This window comes from Chenopodium quinoa, unplaced genomic scaffold (genome assembly GCF_001683475.1).
Source record: "Chenopodium quinoa cultivar QQ74 unplaced genomic scaffold, ASM168347v1, whole genome shotgun sequence".
Lineage (NCBI taxonomy): Eukaryota > Viridiplantae > Streptophyta > Magnoliopsida > Caryophyllales > Amaranthaceae > Chenopodium > Chenopodium quinoa.
In genome coordinates, this window is record NW_018742204.1 from 17,530,280 (window position 1) to 17,545,394 (window position 15,115).

Genomic DNA, 15,115 nt, shown 5'->3' on the forward strand with positions numbered 1-15,115 from the left:
CCTAGCAGGAGTAGTGGTTGAGAGCCCCTGTTTTCTAAAAACAGGCGGACGACTCATACCTTTTAGGCTCCATACTAAGTTTGAGAGAGTGACTATGAGTTAACTTTGGTGTTACTCAGTCGCTGTCACTCCTGCTTGAATAGTAAAGGTACCAGGCGGCGGAGGCCGGCTGAACCTTTTGATTCGCCAATGTTTGTTGGCTATTAACTCAAGAGGTACCCCCTGCATTTATCCCAAGTAATACAGGCGGTCATCTGACTCAGATGTCAACTGCTACCACTGGTTTGGTTAGTGATAGAGTTATCCTTGTCTCAAAAACGGCTACGTGGTTGCCCTTGGGGACAGTCGTATAGGTGCCGTGTAATTAGTTTATAGAGCAATGTTCCACCCAAAAGGGAGCTGCTCTTTGCGACGAATTTCATCCAGAGGGATGCCGCCGGACGCCTGCTATGATGTTGGGACAGGTCGTATTAGTTTTGAAGATTGAATCAGTTGGCTTGACGCCTGGTCTGATCATTCGGCTTGTGGAATTGGTTAGTTCTTGGTGAACGTAGGTGCTAAGTAAGAGGAGGGTAGCCGCCTGTTTAGGCACAGGGTCGGCCAGGCCCTGATCATTTTTAGCTAAGTTTAAGGGGGGTGGTTGTGTGCTTTGGAACCAGTCGGCCCTCTTCTATGGAGAGTAGCCGACTATATATCCAGACGGCATGCCCCTATGGTGATAGAGTAAAATACTCAATGGAGAGTAGCCGACTGTAAAGGTACAGGCGGCATGCCCCTCTGAAGATAGAGTAAAATACTCAATGGAGAGTAGCCGACTGTAAATGTACAGGCGGCATGCCCCTCTGAAGAGTAAAATACTCAATGGAGAGTAGCCGACTGTAAATGTATAGGTGGCCTGCCCCTCTAAAGTAAGAATAAAAATTAAACATGGAGAGTAGCCGACTGTTTGTCAGTAGGCATGCCCCTCTTAAGTAAAAATGAAAACTATGGAGAGTAGCCGACTGTTTGTTAGTAGGCGTGCCCCTCTTAGTACAAAATTGAATATTAAGTATGAAAACTTTTATTAAGTAGCCCTTGACTATTTATATCATTCAAAAGAAATATTTCTTAAGATTATCTGCATTCCAAGTTCGTTGCAACGGTTGGCCGTCTGGTGTTTCCAGACGGTAGGTACCGTCCCTGACCTCTTCACAGATTTGGTAGGGTCCTTCCCAGTTGGGAGTTAGTTTGCCAGACTCATTAGCCCTTCCAACTGCTTCCATTTTTCTAAGTACAAAGTCCCCCACTTTGAGTGGACGCCTGTGTACTTTTTTGTTGTATGATCTAGTCATTCTCAAGCGGTAAATTTCATGGCGCAAGACAGCATTGCCCCTCCTTTCAGGAAGTGAGTCTAATGCAAGGCGCATGACTTCCCAGTTTTCCTCTTCGTCATATAGCATTACTCGAAGAGTCGGCTCGTAGTGTTCTATTGGAAGAACAGCTTCCGCACCATAAGTTAGGAGGAATGGAGTTTCTCCAGTCGCCCCTTTTTTAGTCGTCCTAATGGCCCAGAGAACATGTGGTAATTCATCCGCCCATAGGCCGCCTGCTCGTTCAATCTTTTTCTTGAGACCGTCTGAGATGATTTTATTAAAGGCTTCTACCTGGCTGTTTGCTTGTGGACGGCCGACAGATGCAAAGTAGTGTGCAATTCCTTGGTCACCCAACAAGCTTTTGAGAACAGGCGTCTCAAATTGGGGACCATTATCAAAAACCATAGACATGGGAACCCCGAACTGAGTGATGACATTTTTCCAAATGAATGAAATTACATCCTTCGTCTTGATTCCCTTTACAGCCTCCGCCTCTACCCATTTAGTGAAGTAGTCGACGGCAACAAGTATGTACCTCCTTCCGCCTGTAGCAGACGTATATGGACCCAGAATATCCATGCCCCACTTAGCAAACGGTAGTGGGCTATGAATGGTAGCGAGGTCAGTAGCCGGACGATGAATTAGTTTGCCAAACCTTTGGCACTTGTCACATTTTTTCACCATCTCCATCGCATCTGCTTCTAATGTAGGCCAAAAGTAGCCCTGCCGCCTTGCCCGTTGAGCAAGCGTCCTACCGCCTATATGGGAAGCACAGTAACCAGAGTGAAGATCGTCCAGTATCTCTCGCCCCTTTTCTGGAGTAACACACTTTAAGAAGGGTTGAAGGTACCCCCTTTTGTGAAGTTCTCCCTTTATTATTTCAAAACTGGTTGCTCGTTTTTTCAGCGCTGCCGCCTGTTGATGATCATCCGGCAGGGTACCATTTGTCAGATATGCCTTGATTGGATCCATCCAGGTTGAGCTTCTGTCTAAGATTCCAATAGGTTCTTCCTCAATGCTTCTCCTCTCCATTACTTCCCAAAAAACAGTTCGAGGAGTATCACATGAGGCGGATGATGCCAATTTTGAAAGTGCATCCGCCTGGTTGTTTTCTGATCTCGGCACTTGGGTCAGATGGAAATCCTCAAGGGAGCCGATTGCTTGTCGGACCGCCTGTAAATACTTGATCATGGCCGGATGGGTTGCTTCGTATTCGCCATTGTACTGACTCACTATCAATTGTGAATCAGAACAGACGTCTATTTTTCTTGCCCCTGCCGCCTTGCACATGCGGATTCCGGCTAGTAAAGCTTCATATTCTGCCTCATTGTTTGAGGCCTGAAAACTGAAGCGTAGAGCATACTCGTACCTGTCGTCCTCTGGCGACTGACATATGACGCCTGCTCCACAACCATTTGAAGTAGAGCTTCCATCCACATATACCTTCCAGACTTGGTCTGGAACTTGAGAGTCAGGAGGACGAGTCATCTCAACAATAAAGTCAGCAAAGGCTTGCCCCTTCACTGCTTTTCTAGGCTCGAAGGTAACTTCGAGGCTCTGTATTTCTATGGCCCATTTGATCATTCGGCCTGACGACTCCATGATGGTCAGTGGCCGCTTGATAGGTTGGTCTGTATACACGACGACTGCATGTGCCAAAAAGTAGGGCTTCAATTTTTTAACAGCCATGAAGAGTGCAAGACCAAATTTCTCCACTAAGGGATACCTCAACTCGGCATTTTTCAGTACGTGACTGACAAAGTAGACCGGGAGCTGACAGCCGTCTATTTCAGCAAGGAGAACAGCGCTTAACGCATGATCAGAGACGGTCAGGTACATGTAGAGTACTTCTTTGGGCAAAGGGCTGACCAGCCTCGGCAAGGAATGCAAGTGAACTTTCAATTTCTGGAAGGCCGCCTCAGCATCCGGCCCCCATTCAAACCTTACCTTTTTCTTAATTTCCTGGAAAAAGTATAGGCATTTGTCGCCTGATCGGCTTAGAAATCTTCCCAAGGCCGCCAGACAACTTGTTAACTTCTGAACCTCTCGGATGGTACGAGGCGACTGCATGTCGATGACCGCCTGCACCTTCTCAGGGTTCGCCTCTATTCCTCTCTGATTGATAAGGAATCCGAGAAATTTCCCAGACTCAACTCCAAAGACACATTTCTTGGGATTGAGCATGACATGGTGCCGCCTGAGTGTGGCGAAAGTTTCTCGGAGGTCCGACAGATGATTTTTCTAAAGTTTAGACTTGACAATCATATCATCAATATATGCCTCAACATTTCTCCCAATCTGATCAAAGAACACAGTGTTTATCATTCGCTGGAAAGTGGTCGGGGCATTCTTAAGACCAAACGGCATGACCGTGTAACAGTATAACCCTTGATCAGTGACGAAGGTCGTCTTCTCCTGATCTTTCTTCCATAAAGGAATTTGATGGAAACCAGAGTAGGCGTCCATAAAGCTCATCAAAGCATGGCCGGCTGTTGAGTCGACCAGGTTATCAATTTTAGGAAGAGGGTAACTGTCTTTGGGGCACACCTTGTTTAAGTCTGTGTAGTCTACACACATTCGCCAGGTGCCATTCGGCTTTTTAACAAGCACCACATTTGCAACACAGTCTGGGAAGTAACATTGCCGGATGAACCCTGCATCAAGTAATTTTTTAACTTCGGCGGCTGCCGCCTGACTTCTTTCTTCGCCATGGTTCCGCTTCTTCTGCCTTACCGGCTTCTTTTTCGGATCCACAACCAGTTTATGTACCGCCAGATCAGGACTAATGCCTGGCATTTCATGGACTTCGAATGCAAAGAGGTCCTTGTATTCTTTCAATAGTTTATGAAAATTGTCACCCAGGACCTTTAGAGCAGTCGTCCCAACTTTAACTGTTCTGTCAGGACGCGAGTCATCTAAGATCAGGTCCGTATGCTCACCAGCCGGCTGAGGGCGGAATTCATCCGACCGCTCCTCTGCCAATGATTGCTATTTTCTGTCTTTTCTTGCGGCCCCCGTCTGGGATGCCTTTCTCTTCTTGCCGCCTGCTTCTTGAACAGGCGCACTCTCCTTGACATTGTCAAGGTCTATTTTTCCCCCACTCGACCTAGCGGCCATAACAGTGGGCTTGACATCCGAGAGATAGCACTATTGGGCCATCCTCTAATCTCCCCTTAGGGACCCGACTGTTCCATTATCCCTCTCAAACTTGAGCAACATAAGAGATGGGATTATAACAGCCTTGGAATTATTCAGGGTTGGTCGTCCCAGAATCATGTTGTAGGCCGAGAGTTCTTCTACTACCAGGAACCGGACTACCATGTGTCGTCCTTCCCCTTTTTCGCCCAGGCGGATGGGTAAATCCACTCGTCCCACTGGGTGGACGACTCCTCCTCCAAACCCTACTAAAGGGTGGGGTGCCGGATGTATGCAATCAGTCTGATATTTTAGTTTCGACAGACATTTGCTACTGATGATATCTGAGGAGCTTCCGGTATCTATGAGGATTCGGCCAACTCTCTGGTTGGCCACTTTACATTCAATAACGATAGGGTCGTCATGCGGCCCTCTTACCCCTCCTAGATCTTCTTCAGTGATGACAATCTCAGGAAATGAATATTTGGAGGGCCGTTCTTGGTGAACGCAATTTACATCTAACCGTCTGATGTTGTCTTTGTTGCCCCTAATAGTGGGGCCGCCTCCTGAGAAGCCGCCTGCAATGGTGTAGACGACTGCATCATTTGTATCGGAGCTGTCGGCCTGTTGATTCTTTTTGGTCGACTGCTTTTTCGAGGAAGTGTTCCCCGTAGATTTCTTGACATAAGTGTCAAGATCACCTTGCTCAGCCAGGCGGTCCAGATATCGCATGAGACTGATGCATTCATTGGTGTGATGACCAACATCTTCATGATAATCACAGAATTTTTCTTAGTTCCGATTGTTTGCAGAACCCTTCATGGGGACCGGCTTCTCAATTGAGATCCGTCCCTTGATTTCCTTTAGGATAAATTGGCTATCCTTGTTAAACACATACTTTGGGGAGTATGGTTTGAATTCTTTTTTCTTCTTCTGGGACGGCTGTTTAGAGGAATCAGTTGCCCAGACCTCTTTTCTCTTCTCGTCTTTGTTTGACGACTGCTTCTGTCGTCCTTCTCTTTTGTCGGACCTTTTCCCGTCTGACTGTTTTACCGTACTACAAAGATCAGTCGCCTGTATATAGGCTTCCGCTTCAATCAAGGCCTCTTGAAGAGTCGCCACCCTTTTTCGGACCAAATCAAATTTAAAGGTCGACCCGTCTTTGAGACCTCTGAAAAAGTCAGTATAGGCTACTTCATCCGGTAACCCTTGAATCTGTATTCTCATCAGGTTAAACCGCCTGATGTAAGAACGAAGCCCCTCCTTCTCGCCCTGCTGAATTGTTCCTAAATCAAGGGTCGTCTTCTTCGCAGGGATGTTCATGGCGAAGTTGGAGGTGAATAAGTAAGCAAGCGTCTTGAAGTTATTTATACAACCAGTCGGCAGGTTGCCGAACCATTGTTGTGCGATTCCTTTGAGAGTCGTTGGGAAACACTTGCACCAAGTGGGATCATCCAACCCTTGAAGGTACATCAGGTTGGTGAATGCCATCAGATGGTCTTCTGGGTTAGTAGTGCCGTCATAGGCGCTTACTAATACATTTTTCACTTTGGCCGGCTGAGCGGCTTCAGTAATTTCCTTGGAGAAGGCCGACGGCTGTTCACCAAGTCTAAGCAACCGTAGCTGCCAGTCCATATTTTTTGCTGCATGTCCACCAAACGGAGGTGGCTGTAAAAAATATTGTTGTTGCGGTACAAACGGTAAGTTTGGTACCGCCTGGTCGCTATGAAAGCCGGACTGACGGGAGGTGCCGCCTGACTGACTCTCATGATACGACTGAGTATGCCTCATCAAGGTATTTCGCAGACTGTCTTGGAAGTTTGAAGTAGAGGCCGACTCTGACAATCGGTCACTCTTCTTCTGTTCTAGCAGTAGCCGAGCGTCTGTGTATGTTTTCCTCGACCCGTCCGCCTGAATATGACGAACAGGTTTCCTATTTCCTGGATTAGGAAAACGGTATTTTGTGAAATCAAGGGCAGGTGGCTCCCACTTCCTAGATTTAGGATGAGGGGTCGCCTCTCGCCCTTGAACTGGCTTCCTCTTCCGTGAAGTGGAGGGTTTCTTAGCCGACTGCTCCTTGTCCAGAGCAGGCGGCTTCTTGTTGATCAACTCTTGAATTTCTCCCTTGAAGTCCCTCATGAAGGTCATGAGTTCGCTCCTTGTGATGGGAGCAGACCCATCAGTCGGTTGCTGCCGAACAGGCGGTGCGCCTGCTGGCTCGCTTCCAGTTTGAAGATGTTCTCGTTCCCTCCTTTCGGTATGACGGGTACGTCGGGCCCTTAGGGTCCCGTCTGAAGCTGTGTGAGCTTCAACTTCAAATTCATTCTCAGTATCGTGGTCCGACTGAACTAGAGGGTCGTCCAGGGGACGTCTCTCTTCAGGAGCCGGTACAAACGTGGATGCCATCTCAGAAGTACTCTCCCCACAGACGGCGCCAAAATGTTTCGGGGTTTTCTGATGTCCTGCGGGAGAGTTACAATTCCGAGACTGGAACCGGACGCCTGTACCTGCAAAACAAACGGATGCTCCGGATGATTGGAGATCCGCCTCCGACGGTCAAGTTAGTACTTGATTAAGGAGTGATTAATGCGGAAATTAAAGTGATTGGGTCTCTCTAGGTGAGAGTGTTTAAGGTGTGTAATCTGCGTTTTTTTGCGTAATCCCCCTTAATGAGGATTAAGGGAGGTATTTATAACCTCGGGAAACGTGCCAATCTAGGTTTAGGTTAACCTTGGGCTGATTGGACTTCCCTCGGAAGTTGGGCCTAGGTGACCGGTTATCCCAGGTGTCATGGGAAGGACACGTGTCGTGTCGTAATTGGTCCATAGTGGACGGATCATTGCTTGACACGTGGCAGACTCCTATTGGCCCATGTGACGGACACATGGCGGAACCTGATTGGTCCACTTGTCAGATGGTGATTGGTGGGAAAAATCCCCTAATCACCTAGTACTTCATATTAATAATAAATAAATAAATAATGGCGAATAAAGACATGAGCAATGGACCTACCCATGGCCATCATACATGAATCTTGAACAACGGTAAAAAAAAAAAAAAAAATTAAAAAAAAAAGTACAAATCCCATAGTTAATAAAAGAGTTATACAGTCATTCGTAATTATTTCGGAATCTTTGTTTTTCTGGATAATCCGATTTGTGGTTCTGGGAACTGATTTTGGTTCATTCTTTCATCTTCCAATTATCTGTAAGTTTCTCAAATCTTTTCGTTTTATTTTCTGTTTTTATCATTATGATTTGATTTTATTGTTTTTTTTTTTGAATCTTTGATGATGCTTATTGTTTCGTTATGATTATGCGATTGCTATTTTGATTGTTTGATTTAGATCCAGATTTTGGGTTTTTTTTTTTCCGATTTTTTTTTATTTTTAACATCGATAATATGATGCATGCGATTTGATTATTGTTTTGATAATTATGATTGTGGTTTTAAATTTATCGTTTATCTCTTTAGATCTGATGAATTAGGTTGTTTTTAATTGGTTTTCTAATTCTGAAATCGTTAAATTTCTGCGATTTTCGTGTTATCGTTTTGAAGTTGTTTTAAATTTGAGAAAGCGATATGAGATTGCGCGATTTTCGTGTTTGAGTTTTTCAACAATTTGATAAATCTCTGTCATAATGAGACACTCCATCAAAAGCGGAATAAGCATAAACATGGTTCTTTTTAAAAAAAGTTAAGGTGAAAATTTGCACTTATACCCAAATAACTCAATACTTTTTGTAAAATAACATACTGTAGAGAAAATTTCAAAGCATTATTCCCAAATTTGAACCCCACTGTGATTATACACTAAAGTACGGTGACGTCATCTCTTGTATCGTCAACTCCATAAGATCTTGAACCAAATAAGCGTTCGGGGATTAAGGTACAAATCCAACCAAAAAGAGATTGAACCTGCCCTAATAATATGCTTATATTAATGCACAAACAAATATATTATTGGCGATCACTTGAATTATAATCACATTAACCCTAAACAAGATTATTAATTAGGGTTTTTCTACATGGTTCCCTCAAATTATCGCGTTTTCTATGTTGTACCTTTTTAAATCCAAACTTCTACACGGTGCCCACAAGTTTAAGTAACTTAATTACTTTTAACCATTTATTAAGTTAATGTTAAAACACTTTTAAATAGACTATTAACTTAGGGATGTCAATGGGGCGGGGCGGGGCGGATGTTGGCCTTCCCATCCCATCCCCACCTAATATTTTCATCCCCATCCCCACGACGGGTCCAATTTTCATCCTCATCCCCGCCCCACCGAGTACAACTCCAAAACCATCCCCGCCCCACCCCCCACTTGGATATCCATCCCCACCTAATTCCCACCAAAGACCCGCCTAATCCCCACCAAGGATCCACCTAATATCCGTACCTCAAATACACAATCTTACATAATTAATACGAATTATAAAATAAAACATTTTATAAACATTTTTGTGTTATAATATAAGTGTCGTACTAAAATTAATATTGTATTTCATGTAATTATTTTATAAATAGAATAAAAGTATGTAATTTTGCATTAAAAGATATATAGATCTGGGTATGAGGTGGGGATGGGGCGGGTACAAAGTGGGGCGGGTGGGGCGGGTACAACTTAAAATCCACCCCGCCCCATCACCCATGGCAGGTATGGTTTTTATCCCCATCCCCGCCCCACCACTTGCCAAACCGAGACCCATTGGGGCGGGGATGGGGCGGGTCTCCTACTTGACCCGCCCCACTGACATCCCTACTATTAACTATGGTTAGCAATCTTTTTTTTTTTTACTTTAAAAAAAAAAAAAGTTATTATAATATAACTTTATAATTTAGTTATAACTTTATAAGATAAATTTAGTTGTTTTTCCCCCCAAACTCACGATCTTCCATAGCTTCTTTCTTTTTCTTCTCCAAACTGAACTCTTTTTCTCTAAACTTTCTCAATCAACTTATCTCTAATTAAAATCTGAATTATGCAAGAATGAATTAGCAAACAATCTCAACCAATTTCTAACCCGCAACGTTCCCCGTTAAAACCCAAAAAAAAATCCCCCGCAAACCCCTAAAATTCAGCCCCATATTCACCGTATCGTCATTCTCCGATGTCAAATCGACTCAAATGTAATCCAAAAAAATTTGTAAAACATGAAAATAGCAATCCAAAAACACAGTAGTTATGTTTGTATTGTTTGTCTCTCATTTTTGATGAAGTGATTTTTTATCTCTGAAATGTAATCCAAAAAAAATTTGTAAAACATGACAGTAGCAATCTAAAAAAATTCAGCACCTTTTTTTGATGATGATGTGATTTTTTGTATTCTTTTATATTAAAGAACAAGAACATATATAATATGCTAAGATGGAATCCTACATGGAACTTCTAGAGCATATATCTCATTATCTATTACTTTGTATTGTTTATGATTAGAATGCCAGTTGCCATGATTCATAAGTTACAGTTGCAAGAAAGGGTAGTAGTTGATGCCTGGATTTATACAACAATTTTGTTTATGCAGGATCGGGTTTGATATTTTATAAAACCAGTTGCAAAACAGGACTACAAAAACCTTATATAGTACAGAGTCCGTAGAGTATCTGCAATACAGAAAAAACATATCTGAAATTTTAGACAGTAGCAATCCAAAAAAAATCATAAAAATCTGTTTGGTTCATCATATTATCCATTATACCAGTGAAAATAGTCCAAAAACACAGTAGTTATCACTACTAAAACTGTAATCCTAAAAACATCCAGGTTTAATAAAATGCAAAACCCACAAGAATAAGGGAAATACATGGGAATAAGACCAACACATTAGGGAAACCAAATCTATCTTGTCTTTTGTCTCTTGCCAGCACAACTTATAGAATGGAGAGGAGCACTTGATGAAGGTTGAGTTGAGTTCGACCTTTGTTGATGCAAATGCTGATGGCTTGAGCTTAGTTGCGTCATGTGGTTAGATGCTTGCGATTCTGCAATCATGAGGTCAATCATGTTCATTTCATTACTTGTGCGTTCTCTTGTTCTTACATTACTTTTCCCCTTTGAAGCTGCCTTTTTTGAACTTGTATCTGGGATTCCTTGTTGCATTAGTTTCTCTTTGAGAGCATTGTGGCCATATTCTTTGCTAAGGTGAAAGTTGCAACTAATATGTAACGGAGGTAGTACGTTATTTATAGGGAAAATCAGCCAAAAAGATAAAATATCAAAAACAGAGTCTGGCGCACATCAAAACGAACCAGCGCCAACGCTAGCTGTTGGCGCCAAACGGCAATGCTGGCGCCAGGCGCTACAGCTGGCGTTTGGCGCTGATTTGGAAAATTACGCGTTTTCTCAAAATCAGATAAAAATTGCCGCACAGGAGGATAAAATTGTATTTTCCTCAAAAAAATGCTCTTTGATTTTAATTAAAACTCTGAAAAGTCAATTTATCAATGCTAATTGAATTAGGAATGAAAAGAACCTTCTAGAAGAATCTAGAAGACTAAAACCATTCCTAATTGCATTAGGAATGATAAATCATATTAGACCCTCCTCTAGATCATTGGGCCGTACATAAGGCTCAAACCGGGCCCAGTTTAGTAAATTGACCATAACTTCCTCATTATTCATCGGAATTGGGCTTATAATATATCGTTGGAAAGCTCTTGTCAAGCCCCATCCAACTACACTACTATTGGACCCATATCATGGACCAAACAAGCTAGATTGGTTGTTTTCTTAAAATAATTTTTCAAAAACAGAGAGAAGAGAAAAGAAATTAAAATTATCCGCAACACTAAACTTTACACACTTTCGCTTCATTCGATTATGATTCGACGTGAAAGGTACTCATCACCGGTTTTGGTTTTGGGGAGACACAAATGAGTGTCTACACATACAACTGCTAATACTTCTATATGTATATGAGTTTTCAACTAATATACGTATACGATTAAATGTTCACAAGTGGTCGTTCTTTAAACTTAAATGTCCCTTATCTAAACTTAGGGCCTGTTCTCGTACATTTATTTTCAATTCAGCTAAGTTCATTTCAGCTCATAACCTTCTCTTATAAAATATTCATTTTTGAGTCTATGAGAACAAGCCCTTATTGTCCCTTCTTTAAGCTAGTCCAAAAGAACAAGCTTCATAACTTACAAACTAAATGAGCAAGCTTAAAACACTTTCATCATATCACCAAATTCAGTGACTACAGTTTCACTCTTAATTGGCCCATCACTGAACTTATATAAGCTTATTTAGTCGCACTTGAATTTATCAGTTCATTGACAATTGCACTACTAGAAAATAGGTGTTTTCCGTCGAAAAACGTGTCTATGATGGAATTCCATCGGAAACTGTCATCGGAAAAGCGTTTGTAGCAAATACGAACGACCATTTCCAACGGTAATAATGCATCGAAAGAAATATTCCGGTCCAGAAAAGTCCGTCGGAAATTTTCAACGGAATGTAAATCCGTCGGAAATTTATGCTATTAAAAAAACAAAAAAAAAATTCCCATACCAGCCCACCTGACCTGCACCACCACCCCAGCAGACGCCCAAACCTTAACCCGTAAACACACTAACCCCTACCAACCCACCTAACCTGTAAACAACCCACCACCCACCAAAACTAGTAACCCACTTCACCACCGACTAGAACTCCAACTAGATTCCCAACCCACCTTAATAGAACCAGACCTACCCCACTTAACCCTAACTTACCCAAATCCAGATCTATCGCCCAAAACAAACCCAGATCTACAACCCTAAACAAAACAACAAACCAAAAATTAACAAAAAAAAAAAACACAATCACTACAGCCGATTGCCACAATTACAACCCATATAAAAAAAATAAAATAAAATAAACCACAAAAAAGAAAGAAAATTAAATACAATATAACATACCTTTAACACCGAAATAAGATGTTAATTTCTCCTTGAATTTGGTTGATATGACCAAATTCGATGACCATGAAATCTCTAGATCTAGAATTTTCATGGCCGAATTTGACCGTAAAATCCATCAATTTGGATGAAAGATACCATGAGAAAAAAACCATGTGTAAGAGAAGATAACAGAGGGGAAAGAGAAGAAGAGAGAGAAAGAAAAGAGGGGAAAGAGGCGGAGTCCAGAAAGAAGAGGAGGAAAGAGAAAAGTGAAAAATAGGGGAAAGAAAAGAGAAGAAAACAAAGAGGAAAGAAAAGAGGAGAGAGAAAGAGAAGGGGTAGGAGGCAGAGTCTAGAAAGTGAGAAAGAAGAGGAGGAAAGAGAAAAGGGGGAGAGATAAAGAGTAGGGGAAAGATTAAAAGGGGCGGAAAACTTATATGAGAAAGGTGGGTTCCGATTTAGGGTTAAGGAGGTTTTTTATTTTAATTATTTTAAACAAAATAAATATTTCGACGGAAATTCCGTTGAAAATTAAACTTTTTGACAGAATATTCCGTCGTAAAGTACAAATATTCCTACGGATTTATATTCTGTCGGAAATTTCTGACAGATTTCCGACGGATTATTTAAATTTGTCGCAAATTTTGGATTTTTCGACGAAATTATGTTCGTCGGAACATTTCCGTCGCAAATCGACCTGATTCTTAAGAGTGTTAGCAGGGGCTAATGAGCTACAAGTAGCCGATGTAGGAGATAAATTAATAAGCATTGAGACCATAAATAGTATCATGATCAAGCAGTGGCTCTCTTGCACCTTCAATCTAGATTAAGTATCTTCTTTTTCTACAGGTTACAGTGTAGTATTAGCTTGGATGATTTAACATTGGTAAAAAAAAAAAAAAAAACTAGACCTCAAAGCATTACATTGCACAAGCATATCCTGATATCCTCCTAATAATCAGAGTGATGTAACATTATTTGACATGATAAATAAACTTTAATCATTTAACCATGATGCATTGTTTTTCCTGTGAGTTGTGAATGTCAAATTTAAATTAACACAATCTGATAGCAGAGTAGAAAATGAAAAGAGCCAAAACTTGTTCCGGTTATGGATATCACTTTTAGTGATATTGGTTATCGGGTACCCGAACCGTTAGTACTAACTGTACGAATACCGGTCCCATGCTCACCCCTACATAGTATCTATTGTCTAATTTTGGCATCTACTAAGTACATCAATTAAGGCAAATAACATTTTTAAATGCAAGTATGCAACTATTTTAAATTAAATCATGTATAATTTTAGAAGCAACAAGAGATCAAGACATAATTGAACAAATTTTTCTATGAGGCATTTCATCAAACATGTACCGTGCAAACTTAGGTTTAAACTTTTCTTAATCATGGTGGACTAGTTGTATTTGCAAGCTTAATTTAATATTTCAGATACAACTAGTCCACTATTGCCAAGAAAAGTTTAAACCTTTAAAACCAAAATTAAAATTTTTAATAAAACGAGAAACTTAGGAAAGTAAAAAATTAAGTACTTTCGAAATGACCAAAAAGTCGCGCATAAAAAAGAGTCAAACAATTCAAATTCCAAGTTTGATAAAACAAAAACCCTAAATCCCAATTGTTCTTGCAAATTAGGAAAAAAATGGAAGTGGGTGCGAAGAGAGAGAAGGAGAAGCAGAAGGAGAATGAAAAACCTCCTTATGTCGTTGCAAAAGATGATACCAAACCGGTTCTTCAAGATCCTGTAAAAATTCTCTCTTTTTCTTTCTTTCATTTTTTAATGTAGTCAGGATTTGATCTCAAGTCTTGAGTACCACCCTCGAGACTTTATAAAAATGTTATGTGTCTAACAAGTTATTTATGTAATTGTAATTCTTAGTTATGGAGTTCAGACCCAACTCAAGCTGAACAAGCAGTGCTGCGGTTGCCACCATTTCCCTTGAGATCAAAATCTTAGTTCAATTTGAGATGTTAATCATTGCTATGTGTAAGAGGGGTTTTTTTTTTTTTTTTTTTTTTTTAAATGCTACTTTTGTTGGTTTTTGAACTGATGTACAATTGATTGAATGGAGTGATGTGCTAATATAATTATGATTATTTTATGAAATTCTTTATGGTATGAAAATGGAAATATTATCATCTGTTAGTCTGTTATTGATATCTGACTTGGTTGGTGTTCGTTTTGTCCTAATCAATTGAACTTATAACATCACTCCTTCCGTCCCTAATTAATTGCAACAACGGCACAAACATTGGAGTAAACACATATAAACAATAGAGATATTGTAGGCTTTAAAACTTAAGGATAGAACCAGTAGTATTAGACATCAACTTAGTTACAGTATAACAAATTCATTGCAATTTTACCTCGTATAGAGTGAAATTCATCTCTTTTTAATACAAGGTGTTAAAAATTTCAACAAATAAGTTCTTACATACAAAAAAGCTTACTTAAATTTAACATTAAATCAAAAATTCCAAAGATCTCACATTACTTGTGACAGTCAAGAATATCAAGATGACAAAATTTAAGAATTCATTACAATATTTAGTTAGTGAGGCTAATGTAGGTTTCTCATTTTCGCTATAATATTTAGCTAAATTCTTAACATACACTTAATTGTTCCATCCTACACTAGCCATCTTGAGATTCTTGACTGTCACAAGTAGTGTGAGATCTTTGGAATTTTGGATTTAATGTAAAATTTAAGTAAGCTTT

The 15,115-nt window shown here is 40.7% G+C and overlaps 2 long non-coding RNA genes across 2 annotated transcripts; both read left to right on the forward strand.

The window, feature by feature from the left end:
• Nucleotides 1-7,451: 7,451 nt before the first annotated feature.
• Nucleotides 7,452-10,487, forward strand: LOC110720706. The gene is made up of 2 exons (XR_002511349.1): nucleotides 7,452-7,694; nucleotides 10,017-10,487. It is a non-coding gene; the product is annotated as an uncharacterized LOC110720706 (long non-coding RNA).
• Nucleotides 10,488-12,713: 2,226 nt separating this feature from the next.
• LOC110720700 lies at nucleotides 12,714-14,503 on the forward strand. The gene is made up of 2 exons (XR_002511348.1): nucleotides 12,714-14,140; nucleotides 14,276-14,503. It is a non-coding gene; the product is annotated as an uncharacterized LOC110720700 (long non-coding RNA).
• Nucleotides 14,504-15,115: the final 612 nt, after the last annotated feature.